The 16,426-nt window shown below is 38.2% G+C and overlaps 1 long non-coding RNA gene across 2 annotated transcripts in view; it reads left to right on the top strand.

Moving 5' to 3' along the window:
- Positions 1-16,426, top strand: part of LOC111775889 (uncharacterized) — a 96,121-nt gene that overhangs the window by 72,973 nt on the left and 6,722 nt on the right. The window contains exon 5 of one of the 2 annotated variants that reach the window (XR_002811852.2): positions 10,585-10,691. The exons of the other annotated variant lie outside the window; for it this stretch is intronic. This is a non-coding gene — a long non-coding RNA (uncharacterized lncRNA). The remainder of the gene's footprint in view (positions 1-10,584; positions 10,692-16,426) is intronic. 2 annotated transcript variants of the gene reach the window in all.

Raw genomic sequence — 16,426 nt, 5'->3', positions numbered from 1 at the left:
CTTTTTACAAATAAAGTTATCAAAACTAGAAATAATACTATAATGAAACACTGTCTACTTCTTTCAGCTTCAATGAATATGAAATTTTGCCAGTCTGTTTCATGCATCACCCCCAATCTTTTTGTAAATGCTGGCGGTATTTTCAAGCAATCCCAGACAGTGTGTTATTTCATATTTTCATACATTTCATTCTTTCATAAAGACATATATATTCATGTAGACGTCTCTTTTGTTACCCAACCCAACTTTATTAATCTTTAAAAAAAATAGCATTAATTACTTAACACCATCTAATATCAAGCCCATATTTAAATTGTCCCAGTTGACTCATAGAGTTTATTTTAATTTGCTTATTTCAAATCACTTTGCAAATATGGTCCAAACATTACATTAAATTATTATGTTTTAAAGTCTCTTTTATTCTGTCTTTAACAGTGCTCCTACCCCTAGCTTTTAAGTTTTTGTCTGTTGGAGAAATAAATTTGTTTCATAGAATCTTCCATATTTAGTGTTTGACTGATTGCTCCTTGATTGTGTTTTTGAACTCTTCCTCCACCCCTTCAATTTCTGGTAGATTTGTAGTTAGATCCAGAGGCTTGGTTAGATTCAGGTTCCGATTTTTAGGCAAGGATAATTCACACACAGTCATGTGTACCTCCCTACATCACTTTATGAAGCACATATGGTCTGGTTGTCTCCATTTGTGATGCTGAGATTGAACTAGATTCTGGGTGTGCCTTCCTGCCTTGCCACCCCCCACCCCACAACTCCAACATTTTATGTAGAGTCCTAATGCATAATGGAGAGTGAGTATGGCCAAGGGGCCTCTTAAGGTTTTGAATCCTGGCTCTAACAACTGAGTAAGTACCTATCTGCCTTTTAGTATTTCCAGAAACTTTCTTTTCTGTATGTGTCTCTCTTTCATGCTCTGAAGGAGCATCTGTCAATTGCAATCTGACTTTAAGAAGTTGGAGTACACGCTTTCTTTTTGATTTGGTATATTACAGGGAGGCAGACGGCAATGCACTTGAGTAATAATTTGCAACTTGGCCATCAATAAACTTTTTTTTTTGAGTTAGCTTATGGTTATTCCCAAATTCAGATAAAACGGTCCAGCAGAGTGAATGATAATAAATTCTCTGGTTTTCTAATTTCAGATAGAACTAGTGAGTACTCTTTAGCAATTTATCAACAATTTCTCTAGATGCAACATAATATTCTTGTTACTGTGGGAGTTTAAAGAACTGTGACAGAGAGCCCCTGAACTGAGCAAGTCTATGCTGTATGGGAGAAGACAGGTGTTTCGTAGATGCACAGCAATGAGAATTAAACTACAGCTCTCTCACAATTCAGGTCATGACAATTTGCCCTGGAAATGGAGGTGATACTAAATCTATGAGCAGAGAAACATCTAAGGTTATAAAGCATTATTTATTAAGTCCTACTCCCACACCAAAACATAAGATGAAAAATATTTTATTTATCCAGGTGAAATCTGAAAAGTCACTTCCCACGACCTAGTGTGATGATTCGCACTGAGAAACTTTTCGGTAAATATCTTGTGACTCAAATAGATAAATATAAAACAATATGCAACGTGCACATTGAGGGAATGAAACTGTTCCTAGAGACTGGAGGCTGGAGCCTGAAGTCTGTACTAGGCTTACATCATATCATCAACTTTTCACATCTCTGAAATTAGTGCTATTAACTTTATTTCATTGATGGAGTAATCAGATGTGCAAAAGCCTTGTGATTTCTTCAAGTTACCCCTGAAGCAAGCCAAAATAAAAACCCAGATAAGTTAGACTTGAAAGCTTATGCTCACTCTACTGAACTATTCAATGTTGTTACTAAACATTTTTATTTAAAGGTATAGTATCATTCAGCTGTTTTTTAGAAGCTCTGATAATACCCATAGAAAATGTCTCTTTAAAGCCTATCCACACAGCCCTAAATAGAGACTCTTTAAAGAGAAGGAATTCAAGATTATCCCTCTGATTTTTAATAAGATAAGAGAGGAGCTATGCAACCTGGCATGCTATCCCTATTTGGGGCAAATCCTATTTTCTACGCTATTTTAGAGAAAACACTTCCCAGAGAAATAAGATGTTACCTCAATTAGGATATTGTTTTTTCTTGATGACCTATTTAGGTGGCATATGATAACATGCAGATATTATGGATTAATTTTTTTTTTTGGCTTGAGGGAGATTATCCCTGAGCTAATATCTGTGCCAATCTTTCTCTACTTTTTATATGTGGGATGCCTCCACAGCATGGTCGACGAGTGGAGTATGTCCCTGGTAGGATCCAAACCTGCAAACCCAGGCCACCAAAGCAGAGCTCGTGGAAATTTAACCACTTGGCCACCGGGCCAGCCCCTATCACGAATTAATGTTAGTAAAGAGAAGAAACCCACAGAAACTTTGTTGCTGATTGCCTCTCTCCTGCATCGTGGATACCCTGAGAATCTGATTGTTGCCAGAGGTTTGGCCTCCTTCCCTTCTTCCTGCCTAACTGTACGCTTTCCTTCATTCTCTTCCTTCCTTCTTTTACACTTTTTCTTTCTGTTATTTCTTTCTCTTATACCTTCCATCTCATCCTCTCTCCTCTCTCCCTTTCTCCACTATCTCCCTCCTTCTTTCTTTTTCTCTTTTTTCTCCCTACCTTAGCCCCCTTTTAAGTGAAAACATCTCTTTTTTTTGATTCTACACAGTAAAAAATATTGTCTTTCTCAAGCTATTTGTCCCTTGGATTGCTTTTTAAATTTATTTATTTACCTATTTATTTGTTTATTCACACTTATAAGTTTAATATACAACAAAGCAAACATTATAAACCAATAATGAAGGGATGGAGCACCAACACTTGTTGTTAGAAAAGCTATTTGGGAAATAGTCAAGTTAGGTCTCCATTTCTGTAATGACCACTTGCCTGCTGGCTGTTTCCCCAGCTCCAAATAGTTCCCCTTTTCTGATAAGCACCCTTCCCTGATTCTTTGATATAAAAATCTGATCCTCAGACAATGGCCTGCTCAGGCCACTTTTAAGTTTTCCTGTGGTAGAAAATTGATGGAAACAGCTGCATTTAAAAGAAAAGTTTCTGAGAAGGCAGACATGAAAAAAACTTACAGCAGTCACTTTCTCGACTTTGGTTAAGCCAAAATTTGTTTTGTGTTGCTGATTGTCCTATAGTAAAAACTGCCTTCAATGAACAATGCTTTCCACTCTTAGCACATTTGGAAATTATGTAAATTAAAAGAGGAGACAAGAATATTCTGATGCTCTTGAGTATATCTCTGTGTAATGACCAAAGTTGTCCTATTTATCTCTTTAAATTGTCAGTATCAGAGGCTTCCAATGGAGAGTGCAGATTAAAAAGGCAAATGAATCATAAATTAGCTTGCTCATCCTTTCTGAAGATGACTGTCTAGTTTTTTGCTTTAGCTTTATTAGAAATATACAAGTCCGGGGGAAGCTAATATGGGACTTGAAAGGGATAATGAATAGGGAAGCATCCATTCATAATGCTGAGAGAGACTTAGTGTTGAGGCTTTTAAATTTCATTTGGGATCTGACATATAGGATTATCTGTATTCAGATTTAGAGCTATCAAAATATCCATGAAAATGGCATAGGGAAAAGATAGTGGCTTGAAATGTGAACACGTTCTTCAAGTCAAAAAGCAAATATTTCTTACTTTTGGATCAAATTTTATCTGTTGTAAATGAAAATATATTTTTGTTAATAGTTTCATCTTGTCAAATTTGTGTCATTAAATAGATCATTAAGCAGATAAATATGATGAGACCTATTGTGTGGCAGACAAGGTTGATTGCCTATCCAACAGCCATCACACTTTGCTAATGTCCCTGTTTTCTCCAAATGTCTGCATAGAATGCCTGAGATGCTGCAGCTAGGTCATGAGCACAGTCACCAACGATATGTTTAGGGTGGCGTAGGGGGAAATACAGAAAGCTCTAGGAACCTAGATGAGCTTCTGAATTAACTTTGAGAGTGGTCAAACTCTGAATTTGAGTTAGGCTAGAAGACCCTCATTAGAGATGATGATTTTTCTAGTTTATTGTGAATGCATTATATTCCTGTGCTCTCAGAGAATAGTTTTATTTTTGCCGCAGAAACATGAAACAAATGGTTGAATTTTGACAGCTAGTGTAGCAGTGACTTTTGATGACCTATATCACATTTCCTTGGAATGATGTCTCAGCTCTTTGTTCTTACGCAAAAGAATTTTAGAACAATCCTGACTTCTCTGAGATACTGGCAGGATCAGGACCCTGTTGTCTACACCAGTGCCATCCATAACACATCCTCATATGAACTTCTACTCCTTCCCTGGTTTGCTTTTCTGAGCCTTCATTCCTGATTTCTAGTAGAGCTTTCCAAATAATCTACCCTCACCAATGCCTTGTATCAGGCTCTGCTCTGATACACGAATACACCTACTGCCGAATACACCTAGTATCATAATTTTTGGAATTTGAATTGTGCAATTTTCACAATAATTAGAAATATTTAGACTAGAAAAGATTTGATTTTGCTTGGTTAACCTAACTGGTGTGGAGGAACTGTTGTTAAGGACCACGAATTCGCACCTGTCTGGTGAACGGGGGTGAATGTGGATAGGATGCAAGCCAGTGTAAACGAGCTGATGCTTACATGAAGCTCACCACTGGAAGTCAAACTAGATCTCAGATACCTGAGCCCTCTTAGGTGAAATTAATTGAAAACCTAGTTAGAGTTCTCCTGTGTAACTCAAAGGTAAATGCAGGTTTCATTTAACCATAATTTAGGAGTTTGAAAGTGCTTCCTACCTGCTTATTGCATTCCTACCACCAGCTTTCCCACTTCATCACACACTCCCACACCTTATGGACAATTTTCCATATGGAGTAATATATCATCTTAGGTTAGTTTAATTGCTTATTGCCATATGTCTTGTGTAATTACTGTATATGGACATTATAAAAGTCATAAAAGTATGAGAGAAAATTTCACTATGGAACAGTTTAGCTGATTTTATATTTTAAATGTTCTTTTGTAACCAATAACGGATGAGTGAACAAGGTACATAATATAAAAACAAATGAATAGGTATTAAAGTACAAATGTTGCACATTTTTATCAACTGTATTTATACAAATAATTCAGGCACTGAATTTATAAGAGACATAGCATGCACACAATTCCAAGGAAATTCCTGTGGTCATAATACACTCTTCTCCCTTATGGTAAATTTTCATAGAATCATGAGTGCTTTACAATATGTGTACTCTCTACTAAAATCAGATGCTTATTGGAGGCAGATGCAATGTCTGATTTATTTTTGCTGCACTCAGTGTATATCAGAATAGTGCTTTACATAAATACTTCTACTTCACCTCTGCCCACACACACTCCCCTGAAATTGAGATTCACATTTCCAACTGCCTACTTTGAATCCGCATTTGAATGTCTATATGCAATTCAAGTTAACCATGCCCATGCCCAAACTCTTCATCTTAGTGAATGCGCATGTCATGTGTTGGTTTCTTTGGCTAAAGACTTAGGTGTTCATCCTTGACAACTCTCTTTCTATCACATTTAATCCATTAAAAAATAAAACCAAACAACCCTGTAATAGATTTACTTTCAAGATAATCTAAAATTTGACCACTTCTTGCCATTTCCATCTTTAACATCTTTATCCAAGCCACCTTTATATCTCATTGAATTATTGCAGTTGCTTCCTCATTCGTCTCCCTGCTCCCACTCTTCCTCCTTTATTGTGCATTCCCAACTCAGCTACCAGAGCTTCCTGCTTCACAGGGTCAAAGCTCATGTGGCCATTAATGACCTGGCTCTCAATTACTTCTCCTGATACTCTCTCCCTTGTCTACTCTACCGTAGGAACACTACCTCTTTACTGTTCTTTGAATCTACCAAGCATACTCCTGCCTCAGGACTGTTACACTTTTTGTAAAAGACCATTCCTTTTGACTGATATGGTCTTACTTTAAATATCCCTTGGCTTGCTCCTTGTATTAGTCTTCTAGGGCTGCCATAACAAAACACCACAGACTGGGTGGCTTAAACAGCAGATATTTATTTTCTCACAGTTCTTGAGGCTAGAAGTCCAAGTTAAAGGTATCAGGACTATTGGTTTCTCTTGCAGACTCTCTCCTTGGCTTGTAGACCACTGCCTTCTCAGTGTGTACACACTCCTGATGTCTCCTCTTCTTTTTTTTTTTTTTTTTTGAGGAAGATTAGCCCTGAGCTAACTACTGCCAATGCTCCTCCTTTTGCTGAGGAAGACTGGCCCTGAGCTGACATCCATGCCCATCTTCCTCTACTTTATATGTGGGATGCCCACCACAGCATGGCTTTTGCCAAGCAGTGCCACGTCCAAACCCAGGATCTGAACTGGCGAACCCTGGGCCACAGAGAAGCAGAATGTGTGAACTTAACCACTGTGCCACTGCGCCGGCCCTCTTCTTCTTATAAGGACATCAGTCCTATTGGATTAGGACCCCATACTTATGGCCTCATTTAACCCTTTTCACCTCCTTACAGGCCCTGTCTCCAAATGCAGTCACATTGGGGTTAGGAATTCAACCCATGAATTTTGGGAGGACACAGTTCACTCCATAATACTCCCTTATTCTCTTCATGCCTCACTCGATCAGTGAGGGTTTCTTTGACCAGTCTTTGAAAATCACACTCCCCTCACCATCGCCTTCTTATCCCTGTAGGGGAGAAAGAATATTTCTCTACACTCTAGGTTCTTCTGGCTGGTCTAAGAATTAAGTTGACATGAGAAGAAATAACAGAAGAAAATCAAACAAGTTTAACAACATGTGTACATAGGAAGAACCCAAGAAAACTGATCAAACTCATCAAAATGACTGAAGCCACCACCTTAAATACCATCTTCAGCTAAAGACAAAAGAGGATGTTATGGGTAGTAGTTTGGAACTTCTAAGGGAAAGAAGGCAATTTACATGGAGATGGAAAAGCAAATGTTTGGTAAACAAACGTTTGCTAGGCCATGGCATTGCCAGGTGCCATCCTGTCTACCACATCTAGAGTTATCTATGGTGATAGCTCCTTTTTGGGACAAGCCTTTTATCTTAAATTCTTCTGGGCAGTTAGAGGGAAGGTCAAAGTTTCTTCCTGAGCCTTTTGTTTTTAAAAATAACCAAGCCAAAGAGACACATTTTGGGATGGAAAATTCTGATCCCCCATCCCCCCATCCCTTCTTCATTCTTCCTTATAGCAATTATCACCACCTAAGCATTATAAACTTATTGTTTATTGTCTGTCTCCTCCATTAACTATATACTCCATGAGATTAAGAACTTCTCTTTTGTTTTTAAGTCCTGGTGATTTTATTCTTAGCGTTGAGATTGATGCCTGGCGTACAGTAGATCCTCAATACATAGTTGTTAAAATAATAAAGGAACTATTTCAACTGATAATTTAAAGATATATACCCATAAGGATTCCAATCAGAAATAGATGGGACATTCAAAGGTTTAACTGAAGTGAGACTAGTGGAAGGACTATTTAGAGTGGGGTAGGCAGAGTTAAAGGAACAGCAGATGATGGTGAGGCACCAAGGACCTCACCACAGTGGGAAACTCTTTCCCTTTCTAGATCTGAGGTACCAAAGAGTGAAGGAGAGCTGTAACTAGAGTCAAGGAAGAGAGCAAGCCTAATGGATCCACGACTGTAAGGAATGAAGACTTTGCCAGCCATAGTGATATAAGGAGGGTGAGGGGAGAAAAAATGGACGTCTCTAGTCCTTTCCTCTCTACTCTTCTTTTGGTCCATTCATTTTTTTACAGAAGTTGGACACTGGAGAGCAAGGGGGTATAAATGATGCTGTGTGTAGTGGTCAGACTCCTGAGAGACCAAGCAGGGCAGCAAAGTGAAGAAAATACATCTGCTTGGGGAGAGAAGGGGAAAAATGGAAAGTAGACAGCACAAAGCATTAAGATTTTTGAAGTTATTAATGTGTCTTTCTATTTTTCATTCTGTCTTCATGTCCCTCTCCTTGGTAATCTTAACACTCCCTCTTCTACCAGGAGCGGGTGGAAAATGCACAGAATTGTTATTGGTAAAATGCAAAGAGTAATAAAGAGTTTCTATTCAGCTACTGGAATTCACAAAAATCATTTTGCAACAAGACAGAGGAGCTTGTAATTCAGGATTTGAGAAGAGGTTGAAAATTTTCTAAATTCTCTTAACATAGCAAGAACCAGTCCCAGAAACAGATCATAATGTATTACATCATATAGATAAGAATCCTATTCTGCTTATAACTAGCTCATGAGGCTAGCACCCTAAAATAGTAGGATGAAAAAGCAAGGGATAAGAATCTCAACCCAGAGAGTGTGACATGTATTTGTTAAATGGAGGGAACACTGAAAGCAAGGAGATTTTCCTCCTATCCAATATGAAACTCTGGAGATAATATTGCTGCACCAAGGATGCTAGTGGCATGAGTTGTCCATTAATGTAAACACAGTGGCATAACATTGATAATTGCAAAGACAGCCCGAGTTTAGCTTCTTTTCGGTCTCATATAAGTGAATACATCCATTTTGTTTTAGGAGTGATGGTGACATGGGTGTTAGCTCAAGATCTTGCTTAGGAGTTTGGCAGAAGAGGTGGCTCACAGGAGGGGCAATGGGGGGCCCTATAGGCAAGGGCTGAAGAGTAGACCACCTGAACTAGGGCTATGGATGTCACTGCCAGACCTGGAGCTAAAGGAGAGCGGCAGTATGAGTTGACATAGAGCCCAATCAGCCAGAGGCCCACCCTGACCAAGCCAATAAGTGCAAAAACAAATATTGTGTCAGTTTAACTGACAACAACAGAGTCCCCAGGGATGGGCCAGACACACTATAGGGGTCCTCAGTCCAGAGAATAGCACAACATACCCGAGCCAGGTTTGAGACCCTCTTCATTTGATGGTGTGTGTATAGTAAAGCCCCTCTTACCTGAAGACACTACCTTGAAGTGTAGTGAGGACAAAGGAGGAGATGGGAAACACTGGATATTTATTCTGAAGAAACTGATCTCCTCAACACTTGATATATACCTCATACTAATCTCCTAAAAGTATATCTCAAATTATAAAATTAAACTGAGAAGGCCAGACTTTCTCCCCCCTCAAAAAGAATCAACTTTGATTCCCTTTTACTATTCTTGTCTAGTGGTGGCATGGGATGCAAGAGGTACCACTGAGGATGATATGTCACTTTTAGTGAAGAACGAATTATATTTTTCTGCAAACTTGAGTGTATCACGCATAACTCTGTAATTCCAGAGAAACTAGAAATCCTATGTAATGCTACAGATTCTATATATACTTTGAAGGATAAGCATATTTAAACTCATTCAGGCTCAACTATGCCTTAAGTTCACTCTTGGTTCTGTCAGATCATTGATTTGACATTGATATGATTTGATTATACTTAGATTGATGATATCAGCTCTAATATTGAGGAAGTAGACAATGCAAAGTAATTAGTCACAAAGCTCTTTTGTAGGCCTCCAATATAATGAACTCTGGGCAAATTAGTCCGCAAGCAGAATCTCTCCCATTTTAATTTGATTTCTGAGCTCCAGAATTAGGAAGGCCATCAGTAAGATCCGTTGTTATTTTGCCCAATATAATTAGAGGGTCAGCAATTTGATCTTGCCTTGATGACAAAACAATTATCTATGGCATCCCCTTTCCCATTTAGAAAAAAATAAAAGCCTGTGCTTACTTAGGTTTCTTTTCTAATTAAGTAGACTTAGTCCTGGTTTCACAGGGACGGAATGAGCAAAGCATAAATGTCAAAACTGGAGTTCAGTGTGAGTATAAAAAATACCCCAGGCAGGAGAGATCACACCCATAGCAATCATGCTTCTCCTGCTCTCACATTATTGCCCTCCTATCTCTGTCTGTATTAGCTCTCAGGCTGTTCTTTTATCTTCAGAGAGTGAGGTGGTTTTTCTCCCCTCCCACGGAGCCTCTGTTGGCACCGTGAGCTCCCCAGCCATTTTGCTGTATGTCTGCTCATCCTGCACTCTCCATTCCGTCAGTTACCTGAATTGGGAGTTTTCCAGTGGAACTTCTCTGGCAAACTCCAAGAAAATAGAAATTAATGCAAAATGTTATAGCAGTTTAAAAATGGCCAGGTTGAAGATCTGTGTTTGCTATTTTCTTACCATACTGAGAGTTTGAAATTCTGTGAACTCCCTCGGTAAACCATTCCGACTTTTTACACGATTTAAGAAGAAGTTCTCCTAAGAGACTAATTTGAAATTTTCAACATTCTGTTAAGCCCATTTACTTCCTATCAACAATCAGTATTCAATATCTTGGTAGGTAAGTAACACAATAGCTCTTACAGATTATTTTATATTTACCATATTAAGAGCTCTTTGCCTTTTTTTGTTCCCTCACTTACACTTTTTTGCTTTTTCCCAACTTATACAAATAAAAGTATGATTACATATGAAATAGATGAAGCTCTACTTCTATTTCTAAATAGACAATGTCTCAAATTACTTGTTTTTTCAACAGTCTCAATAGATGCAGCCAGTGATAGCAACCAACGTACTCCAGAGAGAATGTGCCCCCAAACCATGATGAGCCTTGTGGACTATGACAGAAAAAAAAAAAGGAGACAGGTTTGTAGTGCACAGAATCCTTAACTTTAAAGCATAATGAAATCTTAGAAAGCTCTGCTTGAATTGTAAAATTTGCCAAGTATGTGAACCCCCATCTTCCCTTTTAATCTGAGTTCACCCGTCCTAGTTACAGGAAGACCTGTCATCTGCATGAAGTCACCTGATACCTATTTTAGGGCAAGTGAATGGATCAGTTTTTACCAAAATCAAATCCTCGAGCTAGAGTTCCAAGGTGTCAGAAAAACATGGGTGAAGATATCTGCTGTGATAATTTAGCTGTGTGACTTTGAACAAAATGCCTAACTTTACTGACTTTGTTTTCATCTGTATAGCAGGAACCATCATACGAACTGCACAAAATAGCTCTGTGGATTAGTGAAATAAGAAAGGAGGTTAAGCACTGTAGGAGAACAGAATATGTCACCCAAAAATGTGTCTCTTTGGCTTGATTATTATTATTATTAGTTTTTCCTCAGGAAGATTCACCCTGAGCTAATATCTGCTGCCGGTCTTCTTCTACTTTGTATGTGGGTCACTGCCACAGCACGGCCACTGAGTAGTGTAGGTGTGCGCCTGGGAACCAAACCTGGGCCTCTGAAGTGGAGCGCACCAAATTTAACCACTAGGCCAATGGGCTGGCTCCAGGTTTGATTATTCTTAAGAACAAAAGACTCAGGGAGAAACTTTGACCTTCCCCCAACTGTCTAAAAGAATTGAAGATAGAAGGCCTGTTCCAGGAAGGAGCCATCTCCATGGATAGCTAGAGTGTAATGTGAACTAGATGTGGTGGACAGGGAGGAACCTAGCAAGACCCACTTGATCGAAGTCCCCTCCATGTCCAATTGTCTGTGCAAGACATGGTAAACATTTGTTTACCAGGGAAGAAATTCTCTCTGGGATTTTTGTTGTCGCCAAAGATTGTTTGAAGCATAATTGAAAGGCAGTTTCACCTATTGTATTGAGCAAAGAGGTATGTTTAGGAAGCCCTCTTGTGACTATGTGTCCCTCTGGGTCACCAGGTTATGTAGAAAGACATACTAGAGTCTTTCCAAGTGAGCAGTACATCTCTTCTTCACATATTACATTGGGTCTTCCACAAAGTTCCTGTTTTGAGCTTTCAGAAGACACTAGAAATGATTAATCTGTCCTATATCCACTGAGTTGTTGGAGCCTCAAGATAATTTTAAAATGCGGTTGAAAATTCTTTAACAATCCTCTCATTCAAAGATGGCATTTACATCCTTTCCTTTCTATCTGTACAGACTTGTTACTGCTTTAATGAGTAGAGTACAGTAGAACTGGTCTATGTGACTTCTGAGGCTAGCAGGTAGAAAGCCAAGATGCTCCTGCTCTGTTTCGTGGAGTCCTGAGCCACCATATGAGGAGTTCAACTACAGTGGGGCAGCCATGCTGTGAGGAAACCAGAGAAGATGGAAGGGACACTTGTAGCTCCAGGAGATAGTTTTGGTTAAGCTCAGCACTGGAATCTTCCCAGCTGAGGTGTCTGATATATGAAGGAGTAAGCCTCCACATGAGTTTAGGCCGCAGCCATTCAGTCATATGAAGCAATTTGAGTCTTTACGGCAGAAGTCCCAGACAATATGAAACAGAGTCAAACCATACCAGCTGGGCCTTGTCCAAATTCCTGACCCACAGACTCTATGGGCATAATAAAATGGTTGCTGTTTTATGGCACTAAGTTAATGGGGTGGGTTGTTATGCAGCAATTTATAACTGGACCGGTCTCAGAATTTAAGCGGATCTGCTGGGACAGAGAGGTGATTGAGTAGTGATCAGAGAGGAGTTTTCCAAAGAAATCTATTCAGATGGAGTCAAGGAGGGCTGATAGTGGACAGTAGGGTCAAATAAACTGTTTCAGGGGAACACGTCATTTGGTAGCTCACAGGACTTGAGAAATTAACTTCAAGAAAGTTTAGAAGCAGCGTTAGGGAACTCATGTAAAGGCAGAATTCCAGTCTTCCAAAGAAAAGGATGTGGAGGAAGATACTAAATAGGAAAACAATGCACAGATTTAAGCATAATAATCCAAGTAATCAATTAACTGACGGGCCAACGGAGATATTGAATGGCTCTGAACTACATCAATTAGAGATCATCTGTGCATTTTACTGGTTATTGCCAAATTTCTTAATTAGCAGGGTTCTTTATGTGTAAGGTCTGGAAGTTTGTTTGGAATACACTAGGATATTTAAAAAATACTAGTGGGTTCTGAGAAGATAATTGTTCTTTCATGCTAAGCATATGTCTCCACCAAAAACACTTCAATAACAAAATTGAAAGGTAAAATAAAAAATCTCTCTTTCACAAAATATTCAGGTTTACCTTCAAAAACAAGATCTACATATAGTAGATTAGGCAGGCCAAGATCTGTAATAGCATTTGACATATGACAAAGTAACTCTCTTTGGGAATGGTGGCATTCAAGGGTAGAAAGCCCTTTTATTTTCACTGAATTTTCAACTTGAAAAAAATTCAAAATAGAGATTAAGCGTTGCAAGCAAAAAGCCAATAAAAACATGAGAGTTTTAAAATACATTTTTATTTCTTTAATATGATTTGCGTGTTTAATAATGAATGCAGATGCTTGTACTAATAGAACTATTTAAGTGTTAAAAGTTACATTGTAGCAAGTATACCTGAAAACAACGTACAGACAGTTATCACCTCCTACTTTACCACCAAATTTGAAATGATCTGCAGCTAATTACTTTCATGTAAAAATCAAGAATATGATAGCTTGCGGTTCTTACATGGGGAGTTAATAATTTCTCTGCTACTCTGTCCTATGTTCGCCTGTTTGTGTTTATACGTTTTATTGGTGAGCCTCTAGCCTATTATCGGACAATATTTTATTATTGGCTAAGATCTCTGTGGTAAGGATTAGTGTCCAGATGCAATATTGTTTCTTGCACCTCCTGCAGGAAGTACACCAAATACGGAAACTTGGGAAATATTACCTATATTCTTCAACTGTGAATGGATGTGCAAATTTATACCAGAATCTCTTCTGCAGACTCTACATTCTTTGACTCATAGGAGAGTCACCTGGGAATTCTGGGGATTGTGAAGCAAAAGGCCCCTCTGACACTTCCCGCCTTAACCCATAGTCCACAATCAGATTTTTACCAGACTTCTGCCTAAGGGTTTATAAATTTGCAAACTTTTTGAATTTTCTTTACTTTTAAAAATTTTTGCAGCTTTATTGAGGTATAATTAACAAATAAAATTGTAAGACATTGAGAGCGTACATCGTGGTGATTTAATATATGTATACCTTGTGAAAAGATTCCCACTTGATTTTTCATTTTGCCTAAATTGGAAAATCCAGGGTTGGAAGGAAGCATGAGTGCTAGGATTATTATTAATCTCTAAAAAAATGCCTGAGAATATTTTATGAGCTGTTTAGAGAAGGTTTGTCTTACATATCCAGAATAAAAGAGGTGTAAGCTAAAACTATTTAATTGCCAGGCCTTGGAGCCCTTGTGTTTCATGAGAGTGAGGACCTTGATTTCCTAGTCTGGCAGTTTCCAGGAGAAAGTTCAAAGGTAACACTTTGAAGTGTTGTTACAGATAACATCTGTCTTCGATGTTAGCATCAAAACATAGCTTCTGAGTATGTATTGGACATACTACAGAAGTGTATCCCACTGATAGTTTTCAGTTTTCTTTGTGGCCTAAACATATAACGGAAGGCATAGAATTAATCTTCATATGTTCCCATATTAATTTCCTAGGGCTAGCATTACAAAATACTATAAACTCGGTGGCTTAAAGCAACAAAAATGTATAGTCTCACAGTTCTGGAAGATAAAAGTAAAAAAGTCAAGCTATTACCAGGGCCATGTTCCCTCATAAAACCTGTACGAAGAATCTTTCTTTGCTTCTTCCTAGCCTCGGGGGGTTTCCAGCCAATCCTTGGAGTTCCAGGGTTTGCAGCTGCCAATCTCTGCTTCTGTTGTCACATGACATTCTCCCCTTGTGTGTCTGTATCTCTTCTCCTCTTTTTGAAAGGTCACCAGTCATGTTGGCTTAGAAGCCTCCCCTGCTCCAGTATGACTTCAACTTAACCAGTTACATCTGCAATGATCCTATTTTAAAATAAGGTCACATCGTGAGGTACTGAGGGTTAAGACTTCAACAGAACTTTTGTGATGACACAATTCCACTCATGCTAGTCCCCTAAGAGTAATTCTTAATTTTATATTAGCATTCAGTTTTAGATCATATTTCCTTCCCATTTCCTAAATTGCAGCAGTTAGAACTAATTATAGAGAGGTATGTTTATGTATAGTCTAGTATTTCCAAAATATATACTGATTTTAACATCTAGATATCTCAGAAGCTCCTTTCCTGCATCCTTCTTTTTTATTTTTTTGTCTTTCTTTGTCCTTTATGAAAGGGCAAACAATGCAGGAATGCATCCCTAAATGATTGAATTTATCTGCAAATTGCTTCCAGGTGCTCACATCACTTTCTCTCCATCTTCAAACAAAAGACAAAAAAAAAAAAAAATAGATTCAATGTCACTCAAGAGCAAAATCATGAGGAATGTAAATAGTTTTGGTTTTCGCCTCATTTTCCATCTGAAATATTGCTTGTTTCTTCTTCTCCAGTTTACAAGACTTATACTTACCAGTTCGTAGCACTAGTATAGTGTGAGACTTCTGTTCATTCTTGATTTTCCAGTTGCCAACATAGCACATGGCTCCCGATAGACACTACATAAGTGTTGATTTCTTCAATACAGAGTTTTCAAGAGCTTCCAATTCACTTGAGGGTACCTGAAGTATTATGACTTCAAAAGTTTGCATTGGTAAGGAACAGATCAGAACAGGTTAGTCATAAACACGTAAGAGAAACAGTTTAAACTCTGAGGACCTCTGTCTATATTCTATTTTCTTATTACGGATGTAAATGGTACTTTAAAGGAGTTTGAAATTAATATTACTCTGTTATAAACTCAATATATGACTTCTAATTTACTTGGCATTTCTCCACCTCTGTTCCTCGTAAGAAATGCAAAGATAAAAATGACAGCAGCTAAACCATCATTTAGCCACACAGACCAAACTCTTTCTTTTTCTGGTTTTTCACATTTCAGGCAATCAAAGAACAAAGGCAAAAATCAGCTACAAATAAATCCATATAACTCCAGAGGCCTCTAAATTAAGTACGGGCTGTATAATATATGCTATTATAAATAACCTTATCTAGACATAGATTTGCATCGTCTATATCTGGAGTCTTCATTCATTGATAGTGTTGTTAGCTTCAGTGAAAATTAAGAAAAATTCTCAATTCAATAGCATCAAGTTAATGATTCTTTCCCATTTTACTTCTTTCTTACTTTCCCATTTTAATAGAGTCTTTTAGTTCATTGGATAAATGTTTTTAGCGTGTTGGGTGATGTATGGAAACTACATGAGCAATATTCCTTGCCTTCAACTGTGTATCAGGATTTTTTCAGTCATATGTGACTGAAACTCAATTCAACTAGCTTTGACTAAGAAGGGGATTCTCCAAAAACTGTGTGCAATCGGGGAGTGGCACTAACCTCAAGGACATAAGAAAAGCAAACAATGTCATTGGACAGACCATTTTCTCTGTGTACCTGTGTTCTTTTGTTTTTCTTTTTATTGAAGATCAGCCCTGAGCTATCATCTGCTGCCAATCCTCCTCTTTTTCCTGAGGAAGATCGGCCTTGAGCTAACATC

Source organism: Equus caballus, chromosome 12 (assembly GCF_041296265.1).
Source record: "Equus caballus isolate H_3958 breed thoroughbred chromosome 12, TB-T2T, whole genome shotgun sequence".
NCBI lineage: Eukaryota > Metazoa > Chordata > Mammalia > Perissodactyla > Equidae > Equus > Equus caballus.
This window is presented reverse-complemented; position numbering and strand designations above follow the sequence as displayed.